The sequence below is a fragment of the Parasteatoda tepidariorum genome, chromosome 4 (assembly GCF_982258835.1).
Source record: "Parasteatoda tepidariorum strain Cologne lab strain chromosome 4, Ptep-v5.0, whole genome shotgun sequence".
Taxonomy (NCBI): domain Eukaryota; kingdom Metazoa; phylum Arthropoda; class Arachnida; order Araneae; family Theridiidae; genus Parasteatoda; species Parasteatoda tepidariorum.
In genome coordinates this window covers 11,259,946-11,271,752 of record NC_141758.1, presented here as the reverse complement: position 1 = coordinate 11,271,752, position 11,807 = coordinate 11,259,946, and the positions used below count along the sequence as shown (strand labels likewise).

The 11,807-nt window shown below is 31.0% G+C and overlaps 1 long non-coding RNA gene across 2 annotated transcripts; it reads left to right on the top strand.

Annotated features, from left to right (window-relative positions):
* The first annotated feature begins 981 nt into the window (after positions 1-981).
* On the top strand, positions 982-11,110 carry LOC147810682 (uncharacterized). Of its 2 annotated transcripts, none has more exons than XR_015432850.1 (2): positions 982-1,401; positions 9,650-11,110. It is a non-coding gene; the product is annotated as an uncharacterized LOC147810682 (long non-coding RNA). The 2 variants fall into 2 exon arrangements; XR_015432851.1 differs by lacking the exon at positions 982-1,401 and adding an exon at positions 7,502-7,857.
* The last annotated feature ends 697 nt before the right edge of the window (positions 11,111-11,807 follow it).

Sequence of the window (11,807 nt, the reverse complement as noted above, 5' to 3'; positions counted from 1 at the left end):
AAAGTATCATATGAAATGCAGCTTTATCGCAGTTGTGATTCTTTTAAAGAGTTGGCGTAATTATCCTTATTCTAGAAGGTTTTTCTATTTCATTCGCTACCAGTTTATTAAAACTTTTGCAGGAAGCGGAGCAGTTAGCATTCCTGCAATAACCCATTAAAGGCTAGTCATAAAAAGTGATCTGCACATGAAAAAAGTTGTATTATCTTCATATTTCTTGTGGAAGTATATATATATATTTCTGTTTCATACCACTTAAACTTTGACTTCAGATACAAATTTAAATATTTATACTATTATTACATTATGGTAGACAGACTTGCTTAGTTTTTTCATCCTCATATCAAATCATAATTAACTGATAGATGGATCTGATTTTTGTTGATATTTATATTATTAATACATCATGGTGGACAGGCTTATCTTGTTTCTTCATCCTGATATTACATTATAACTAATTAATGGACGAGTCTGATTTGTCATAGTAGGCAAAAGAAACTCTTTTGAGGCATTAAAAGTCCAAGATTAACGTGAATATTGCTACTGCTGAGAAGAACCTTATTAGTAGGCTGCTATAGAAGCTGTTTAAAAAGAAAGAAATATTTTTTGTGACTACCACCCTCATAATCCCCTCTTTGGTATCCTTAGGAGCTGAATCCAAAAGTAACACAATTTGAAATTTTACAGTATTTTTATTTTTGTACAACTCTTCTTACGTCTAGAATTAGTCACGAGATTTCAATAAACGTCCTTATTAGTCGTCATCAAAGGTAAAAGAGAGAGGGCGTACAGATGACGTCAAATCGTGGGATTTGACCATGATGCAATACTTTCTGAGCTTTAAAAGGGGTGTGACTCTCAACTGATCACCTCCAGGCACTCTTTTGTTTTTTTTTAACGGTAAACAACTTTCTCCTCAAATTGGCTTTCAATAATGAAAAAGAAAGCCTACTTCCACACAAGAAGTTTAATTAATTTTTTTTCCGAATTGAGAAAGATCGCATTTTAATTAATTATTTTTACGGATACGCGATTCGATTAATATACTTATTGTCATTCTTTATTTTCTTCTTTTCAAACCTCAAGTCTTCGTTTTCTAAAGGTTTCTATTAAAAAAGAAGCAGGATCTAGTTTGCCAAGTTTGATGGTTGCAAGTTATCGCTTCCAGTTATCACGGAAGATTTTATTTTATTTAAATTAAAGTTTTAAAAGTGAAGTAAAGTGAAATAAAGTATCAGCCTGTTGTGAGCCAAGGGGATGGTGGGGATGAAGGCTCCGTAATTTTGTGACGAACAGAATGATGGCAATGTGGCATTGCTTGCAATACTGCCTTTATGGTACGCCTTTCAGAACACTTTCAGACATCAGTATCACGTGGTTTCGAGAACTATGGTTACGAAGGTAAGTCACTTCGTATTGGGGTGTGGGGTGAATAGTTTTGCCTTGATTTGGCACGAATGGACGTGGTAACCTTTGCTTTGCGGTCAATCGACTCTTTCATACCTCCAAATGCACCCTCATTAGAAATGTAGACACTTCTTGTTAAAATAGCACCAGACTTTATGTCTGGAGGAGTTCTCGTTACAGCGGATCAGTACTTTCCTCACAAGCTGGTGCCCATCGATCAAAATGTGGACTTCAAGCCGCCCATGGGAATCGAACATCAGTCCTTTACAATGACAATCCTTGAGTCAGAGCTGTACATTTATCGTGGTAGAAATAATTATGTTAAGATATTTCATTCTTAATTGTAAATTTGATAAGATAATATTTTAACTATCTTTACCTACAGAGAGAGCAAAATATTAGTTTTTATAGGAACTATAAAAGGGTTATTATTTCTTCCTTCGTATATTCAAATACCCAACGCATGAAAAGATAATTAACATTATAGATAAATAAAGAGTAATTGCTTGTAATTTTCCCACTATAATTAAAATAATTTATAGTTAGATAAAAATAAATTATCTTAGAATTGTAAAACATGAAAAAAAACTCAAGGAGATATAAATTTTAGAACGCGATGATGTGGAAAGTTTCACGGAAGTTGCAATAAATCTTTGAAATTTTTATTAATGTATTCCATACAAAGAACATAATTGTTAGTAACAATGTCTTTTTGAACACTGTAATGTTCGTTTTTGTTAAACAGAAGTGACCTTGTGTATGCTAGTTAATCTTCTTTTAGATGCAGTTGCAAATACTGCACATCACTAAATACATTTAAATACTGTTTTTTTTGCATAATTCGAAGGTTTTAACGTTTATTTTTCAGGAAATTTGAATGAAAAACCAATTATTATTATTTTTTTACAATGCACTAATATAGTCTATAAAACGAGAAAACGATGGAAGATTGTAGAACTTTTACATTTATTATTATTTTATTTTTTACTTGCAAGTAACTCGCGCTTCATCATGTGTATCTTTCAACTAACTATTTTTCAGTGTTTGTATCGCACTGACAATTAAAAAGATAATAACTATTTTAGATTCATAAGTTGTTAATTAAATTTGGAAAATTATAAAAATTTACGTAAAAAATAATAATTTATGATATGTATATAAAAACATCATTATGTAATTTATTATTACTTTTTTTTTAAACTTAAAATTTTGAAATGAGCTATTCAAGGCACGTGCCCGGGTATCGTAAATAAATTGCACTTCATCATGTGTATCTTTCAACTAACTATTTTTCTATATTTGTATCGCACTGGCAATTAAATGAATAATAATTATTTTAGATTTCCAAGTTGTTAATTGGATAAAGAAAATTATAAAATTTACATAAAAAAATAATGATTTATAATATGTATATAAAAATATTATGTCATTTTTATCTCGTTTTTTTTTTTTTTTTTTTTTTTTTAGAAAAAAAATTAAAATAGCTATAGACCTGCAGCTCATATATTCTTCGAAGTTATTTTCGGGAGCTCAACATTCGAAAAAATCAACCCCAAAGTGTAAATAATTTTGCATATCTCTTAACACATTCAGTCATGCTAAATTCTGTCGTCTTACTTTTAGTTCTTAAATTATAGCCACCTTTATATTTTTTTGAAATTTTAATAAGAGATTATATGTAAGCAAATAATAAAGATCTTGTTAAAATTGCATCGAAAAATATTCAATTTACGAGCACGTGTAATTTAATATATGATTTGAAATAAGTGTTTTTGACCTTATAATACGTTACAAATTAAGAACATTTTTGAAACTTTTCCCCTTAAAGTAATAAAATTTAAGCACATTAAAAAAAATCAAGCAAAAACTGCATCAAAACTATTTAATTCACAACCACGCTTAATTTTAATATGATTTGTAATAAGCGTTTTCGACCTTATAACAAAATATGAAAATTTTTCTCATAATTTTTTGAAACTTTTCCTCTTAAAGTAATTGCATTTAAGTAAGTAAAAAAAAATCGGAGTAAAAACTGCATCGAAAACTATTCAATTCACAAGCACGCGTAATTTAATAAATGATTTGAAGTAAGCGCTTTTGAAATTCAAATACATTACTCTATTTTATATTTATACTCTATTTTTATACTCTATGTTATATTTTGCCGACCAGATGCGCCGAGTGGTTAGCGTGCCTGACTGCGGAGCCGACGGTTGCGGGTTCGAATCCCACTCAGAGCATGGATGTTTCTTTCTCTTTCTGTGTTCTATGTCCTTTCTCCTTTGTGTGAATATGACCCGCCTTATAAACGGGTTTGTGGTTGTGTGACGTGGGCGACGCTGCTCCACCGCCGTGGCTTTGAACAGCCGACCCAATTTTTGGGTTTGTGACTACTAATGTTTAACTCAGTAGGCTAGTAATTTTGAACCCAATCCAGAAGACAAGGAAACTCCTGGATCAGTCGAAGAATATATAATGTGAGTCAGTCCCCCAAGTAGTATTGTTTTGTTATGTGAACATGTGATATTTGAACACGGCGGATTTTGCGACTAGACAGATTTAACGTGCATCAGTCACCAATTACTACACGGGAGTCTTCGACCAGCGGGGATCAAACCTACGAACTTTTGGACATGGGCCCGGCGCACTACCGACCAGACTATTCTGGATCTATTCCGATTTTTTTTTATATTTATAACCATCGACTCTAACCCATGATCCGTCTACCACTGAGGATATTTCACGTCAGCACTGTGATCGGTGCAAGCCAGATGCGGAATTCGTATCGACTGGGATTCGAACCCGATTCGCCTCATTGAAAGGCGAACGCTCTATCCCCTGAGCCATCTCGGCCCTATAGACAGGGACAGTGATGACGTATTTTATGACGTCAAACCCCGCCTCCTTCCAAACGCGTTCCAAACATTTTTTCGGACGAACCATTTCAATGGCATTTCCTATGTGAATTTAAGACGGCAAGATTTTTAATTTATTATTTAAATAACTAAATTTATATAGCGCTTCTAAGGGACTTATTCCTAATTTATGTAGTTTTCTTTATACGGAGTATCAGTAGGTTTTACGAGTTAAGTGCATTAAATGCTATAAAAAAAAGTTTCAAAATGGTCAAGTTATCTTTAATTTTGATGTATAAAAATTTAAGCGTCAATATTTTTAACTCTTGTTTCATGTTTATTATAATGTCTTATTTTATTTAGAATTTGTTACATATTCTTTATCTACATCTAATTTTTTTCTTTAGTTATGGATAGGCATGCATTGTTTTTAAAAACGTTTTGTAATTTTTAATCTATAATTAGATTGCATTTATCAATACTAATGTCTGTTTATTTAATTATGTCTGATGATGAAATTTGTAGTTATTGTAAACTTTGTTTGCTTAAGATTTTCTGATTATTGTTGCTAATTCTCATTAGCTTTAGTTTTTAACTACTAAATAGGAATAAATTATGTTACTAACTTATTGTTAAATGTGCACAGAGTTTTAGTTTAAAATGAGATTTATTTTGACTTGAGAGTTTTTCTTGTTTATATTTGTCAACATCGTCATTAAATAGTTTTTAACAATAATTTTATGCATTAATTTTTTGAGAAAATTAAGATTACTTATTATTAGATAATTAATATTAGATTATTCTTAACGTTACTAGTGTAGTGCTATGTTAATGTGTAGTGTTATGATAGTGCAGTGTAGTGTTATGTTAAAAGGGTCAATACTATGCTTAGTTTCCAGAATTTTAATATATAAAATAGCTAAATTATTTTAAATTTCTAATTTTCATTTTAAAATGTCAGAGGAACAATTTTTTTAGGTGTTATATATGAATTTATCTTAAAATCTCAGATTCCTATTTTATTCGATGAGAAAGTGCAACATGAATTTTTTAGAATTCTTTAAAACATACTTATCCCATACAGAAACTTTTATTTAACATTCATATTTATTAATCTATGTATTCACATAGGTGTTTAAATTTTACTTATATAATAATATTAATTTCGCATGCATTTCAAATAAATATAATTCAAATTTTTAAGAAATTTTTTATTTAGAAACTTAACTCTTTAATGCATGTATACATATTTAGTTATACAGCTTTTATATTTGGCAAATGTTACTGTTATCACTTTTTAGAGAATAAAATTTGCATTTAACAGTCTAAATCAAATTTTTTTAAATTACCTTCATAGTAATATTTTATTTGTTACAGTGAACGTAACATTCAAGTCATCCAAATTTATTTCAGAATTTGGTTGTAAATATGTTTTAAGATCTGTCAACTCTTTTGTTTACATATTTTTTTTTTTTTTACTTCCTATCATTTTAGCTCAAATTTATTGGTAAATTTACTATTTTAAAAACGTATCTTAAATGCTTTATAATTTTCACTAACTTATCTGACTTTATTCATGCTCCTTACATAACTTTTAATTTGTTTTTAAATTTTCATTATTATTTACAATTAATAAAGTTGTCTCAATATTATAAAAAAAAATTGATTTAATATAATATACATATTTTAAGAAAAATTAAACATAAATTAGAAATAACATTTTTCAAACAATAAGATTCACAAATTTCCGATTTCCAGATTATAACTACAATTTATATGGTAGATAAATACAAATACATAGTACAATTTATATTAAATACAAATTCTCCCAATCATACATACAAAAAGTTTTCAGAATCATTTACAATTAATAAGCTACTCCAATTAATATCATAAAAAGAGATTAACATAATATTAATATATGCAACACTTTTTCTTGACATTTCAGTGGTTAAATTCGACTCTATATTAATATATTCAAAGATTTAGTTGACCCACTTTTAACTACATGAGAAACGCCATATTGTTTCCTCCGTTCAAAACTTTGTTTGGAACGGGGAGAGCTAGTGACGTCGTTGATGACGTAGGACTAACCCTGTCTATTCTGATTGTCTATAAAAGAAAAAAAAGCAATATTACTTTTTCTTTTTTTCATTTTTGAGCTTTGGCCGATTAAGAGTGTTGGAGGGATAGAGCGCCCACTCCACCTTCTAATGTGGTGAACCTGGTTCGAATCCCATTGGTGGTTGGTCGATTCGAATTCTGCGCTCAGCTCGCACCGACCACAGTGCGTTAAATATCCTCAGTGGTAGACGTAGACGGATCATGGGTTAGAGTCTCCTTGCCATTAGGCTAACCATGGGAGGTTTTCGTGGTTTTCCTCTACATACAACGCAGTATCATTAAAACAAGTCCTCCAAGAATGAAAATTTCTCCCAATGCTTGATCCAGGAGTTCCTTTTTCTTCGGGCGTAGTTTCAAAATTACAAGGTTACGGAGTTGAACATTAGTATTCGTAAACCCCCCAAAAATTGGGTCGGCTGTTCAACGACGGTTATAAAATAAAACATCTCAGTTCAAAGTGCCAATTATACAGAGCTATCTTAAGTTTTGAACTAACTTTTTTTTCTGTACACTGTAAAGATGTGAATTTCAGAAGGGTAGACATATTGAACAAAATAAGTAAAAAAAAAATGAAAATAAAATGACGGCCGAATATCTCATATTGTATTACCTTCAAAGAATTTTGATCTCATAAAGGCATTTTTTTTTCCTTCCCCCCCCCCACTTCGAATTTCATTAATATCTACTCCCGAAAAAACTCAGATTTGAAGCAATTAAATGGAAGGATTAACATATTCCAATTCATGTGGTAATAGAATTAACAGAAAATAAAGACATATTCTACTTTTACGACATTCCTTAATGCTTCATCATATTCCAGTTTTTCTCATTAACGGCAAAATCCCTCTCATATATTAACCTAAAAAATGCGAGAATTTTTTTTTCTTCTTGCGTCCTATTAAATATTTTCTTACTTTCTACTTATTTGTTTCATTCTTCAATTAAAAAAGGTAGAAGAAGAACGTTGATTAAAGCTTTCTCAGGACCTCCCTCGTTCTAAACGACATGAAAGAGCAGACGATAAACCGAACTACAATCTCTCCGAAACAATGGATCTATTTTTTTTTAACTCACTACACGCAACAAATGAATATCAAATCATGAAACGAGATTTTTGTCAGGATATTAAATTGCCCTTGCTTGTTGTGCGGCCCTCATTATGTCATCATCGGAAAGATGATGATGGAATGGAATGGAACAATCTTCAAGTTGTTTTTATTCTTTTCTTATTTTTAAATTCAGTAAAACTCTCTAACTTAAGTTTCCATTCTAAATTTGGCATTTCCGTTCGTTGCCGCCAAAGAAGTGAAAGTTTTAGTATGTGTTTTTATTATTATTACTTTCTTTCCCCTTTAGCAGACGATTCTCTTGTCTCAAACAGTTCGTTTTGGAAAGGAACTTGGAAGTTGTATGACGTCATTCATAGTTGGGCGAGAATGGAATTTTGATTAGTATTGCCACGGATGTTCCAGTAATATATTTTTTTTCTTTTTCTGTGTCATTGAGTACTGAAATTATGATCATTTCCATTGAATAAATAAAGTTTTGATTTATGATGGTAACGGATAATTACTGACAAAGGAATCTTCTGGAATTTTTAAAGAGCATTTTTATACAAAAAGAAAAAAGTGTATATTTTTATGCTATTTTTTTCTTCTTTCAATATCTGTTGCTAAAATAACTTTTGTTCTCAGGATTTAGAACACTGTTTCCTAGCATTTTAAGAAATAAAGCTATGCTTTAATTTTTACACGGTTCACAATGACCTTAAATTTGTACGAGAAAATATATGTGTATGAAAATTCTGCCCAAACAGAATTTTAACCGAAGTAAACGGGATAAAAATCCTACTGTGTATCGTAAATTGATAGCATATTGTTTTAAACTTTTTGTAATGTTCATATGAATCCTTCATTTCTATCAGAAAAAATTGCTTTGATTGATTTAGAATAATCTGTAACCCCAAAAATATTTTATCATATGCCTCAACATTTATATTTAAACACATAAATCTTAATATTAAAAGTTGAATCTTAAATTGTGTTACCTAACTCGGCAAATCAATTATACAAACATATGTATAGTATACGATATATTTGTGAGGCAAATGTGCCTTAAAGATATGTCAATATAGCTTAAGTATTAGAAAATATTTAATACTTTAAGTATTACAACGCTACCAATATTTTCCAGACAACGATCGTGCCAGTTTGCAGCAATATTTTAACTATCTTTACAAAGGTAATTTTCATTTCATGGTTAAATTGTGAATTTAATCATCTAAATGCATCTCGAAATTGAAAATAAAGAAAAATTTAGTTCCTATTTAAATATATGCAATATCTTAACCATTGAAGAAAAAAAGCTTTTAATAAATGTGTTAACATTCCTATTAATTTATTACTCTCGGGAATAATTTTTTTTTCTATTGCGATAGATTTTTGAAAGCATTTTCGATATTTTCGGGTTGCTGGTTTCAAATCTACAATCGGTTTCTTTCTACCAGCTACAGTTTTGGTGCAATTGCATGATACTATATTCCTAACCAGGATTTTTTAATGGAGTGGTGGGAAGGCGATAACACATTTCAGTTTGCGATACTTTAAGGTCATATGTTCCTTGTCTGAAGTGATATTTTTAAATTAGCATACAAGTGTATATATATGCAGGGCCCGAGCTAACCATTCGAAACCTCGCCAAATGCGATAAAATCGCAAATTTGCCGAATAAAATTTCTTTTGGCGAAAGTATTGGGGAGTGATTTTTTTTCCCACCGGAAAGAAATTACAATTAAGTCAAAATGAATTTTTCTTATCAAATCAGTATTTTCTATTCGATTACAGTAATTTTCGGTTGATGCGCCGCGCAACCCATTAGAATTGGGTCCTAATAATATAAGCTTGAATTTTCAATTTGGCCCTTTTTAATTTGGGTTTCCAGTTGTTAATTCCTTGCTGTTCTGATGGAGTTCGTTTGTATAAATTTGAAGACCTCATGTCAGTTTTAGAATGTAAAAAAGTTATAAAATGCATAATTTCTTTTTACAGTTGGAATCATTTATAAAATTCATTTTATAAATAAGAAAACAAAAAGCAAAAAGTCATTAATTTCCTTAATTATTCATAGCACCTAAGGATGGTAATAAACCAGCTTACCACAGAAAAAAAAGGCTTTAAAATTTTCTAATAAGCAAACTAAACTTTTCATCCTTTATCTATTTCAATTCATCTATTTTTTTTTTAGATCTATTTTTTCTATTTTAGGGGAATTCTCCCCCTTTGACATCGAGCGTCTGTACTTCGACAACATCAAGGAGTTAGCCGGCTGTGTTTTGCACACTCATGGATGGATATCTATAGTTCTCCCCAGAGCCCACCACCAACCAACCAATTCCAAAAGTATTTTAATTTACCTTTGCTATGAGTAAATGGCCCATTAAATGGTTTCTCCAAATAACACTTTTGCAAGTGGGTTGAAAACTTTGCTTGAAGTATTTCAAGAGTTGATTAAAGATCGGACGGTAAAAATATGGCTCGCGAGCCATATTTTTACCGTCCTGGCCGCTGGTTTAAATCATCTTTACGAATGCAATCCATGGAATCTGTCACATTAGCTTCACAGGCTTGAATTCCAGAATTAGAAAAGAATTCCTTTCGCAAAAAATTAAAAAAAAAAAAAAAAAAATAGAAGAAAAATTCTTTAACTCTTTTACGCCATTCTATCTTTCATTCGTATTCTTCAATAAAAAAAAAGGGGGAAATCGAACTTCTTCGAAGCTTTAAATCCCCCCCCTCTCACATTATTCTCAGAAAGAAGTGAGGAAAAAGGTTATAAAAGCATCGTCGGCTTCAGCATTTAGCAAAAGTGGGGCAGACAGACCACACGGGGAGAGGCGAGAGAGAGGGGTAAAGATGGGGTAAAACAGCATCTTCAACCCCATTTCAGGTGTAATGAGAGCGACGAAATGTATGGTATTTATCTACTCCCATGAAAGTACGAAATAGCAGATCATTTTTCAAGAAAACTATTCGCTCCATCCTGTTCGTCTATAAATTACGCGTCCAACGCCTCACTACGAAAATTACTGGTAGAAAAATAAAACTTTAGCGGTTTACAAGAAAATAGTATGCAATTTGTATTCCGCATAAGGAGTAGTTTTCAGTTTGTGATATATGCGGTATGATTAGTTTTGAAAATTGTTAAGAAACCACTTTCCAGCCGACAGAACTCAAAGGTCAAAAGGAGGAATTCCTAATTATGTTTTTAGTCATCTTTTCTCAAGTTAAGTGTTGTACTAGAGTATATGCTTCGTATTGTATAATATGCAAGGTATATTCACCTAATTAGAATGTTCTAATATATTTACCTAAAGACTTTTGATTATTATTTTGAATTATATTTACTTATATTTAAATATTTTATTATATATATTTATATTTTTGAATTATATTATATTTTCTTATTACCTTTCAGTGGTTAACCGCTTGTTCTCCGTCCATGTTTAAATCATTCTGTATAAATTAAACTTTTGTCATAATACTCTTGATGTATGATACTCTTGATGTATGATACTCTTGATGTATAATACTCTTGATGTATAATACTCTTGATGTATGATACTCTTGATGTATAATACTCTTGATGTATAGTACTCTTGATGTATAATACTCTTGATGATGATACTCTTGATGTATGATACTCTTGAGATTGCAAGTTTATGTACTCTGGCAAGATCAAAATAAATATTTCTGTTTTCCATTGTAATTCATTTTATTTTATTTTATAACCGCCGTTGAACAGCAGACCCGATTTTAAGTTTACCACTACAAATGTTCAGCCCCGTAGCCAAGAAAACCACAAAAACTTCCATGGTTAGCCTGACGGCAAGGGGACTCTAATTCATATGATCCGTCTGCCACTGAGGATGTTTAATGATAGCATTACGGTCAATGTGAGCATGTGCGGATTTCGTGTCGACCAGCCTTTGCTGGAATTCAAACCTGGATAATTGGCAGGCGAGCGCTCTATCTCCTGAGCCACCACGGCTCTCATTGTAATTCATTTGCCGTTTCCCTACCACCTGAAAAAATCATCCTTGGAGATGTAATGTATCGGATAAAATTGAATGCATGTATTGCACGAAATCACGATATCATTTTAATAGAAAATAGATTAAGGTATCTGACTAATGCAAAAACAGGATTTTAGACAAAATTTTCGAAATTGAATTTTCTATAAATTTAGAATTCTTATACTCTTAGATTTCTAAAAGAGACTTTACTTTTGTTGGTAATCCAATTTTTTACAAAGTTACAGCAGTTTTCGCGCAAAGTGATAACAGTGGGTATAGACTAATGATCTTAAGTCTTTAAATACGTTTATCTCAAAATCAGGTTTTTTCACGTTTTACACCACCTTAAA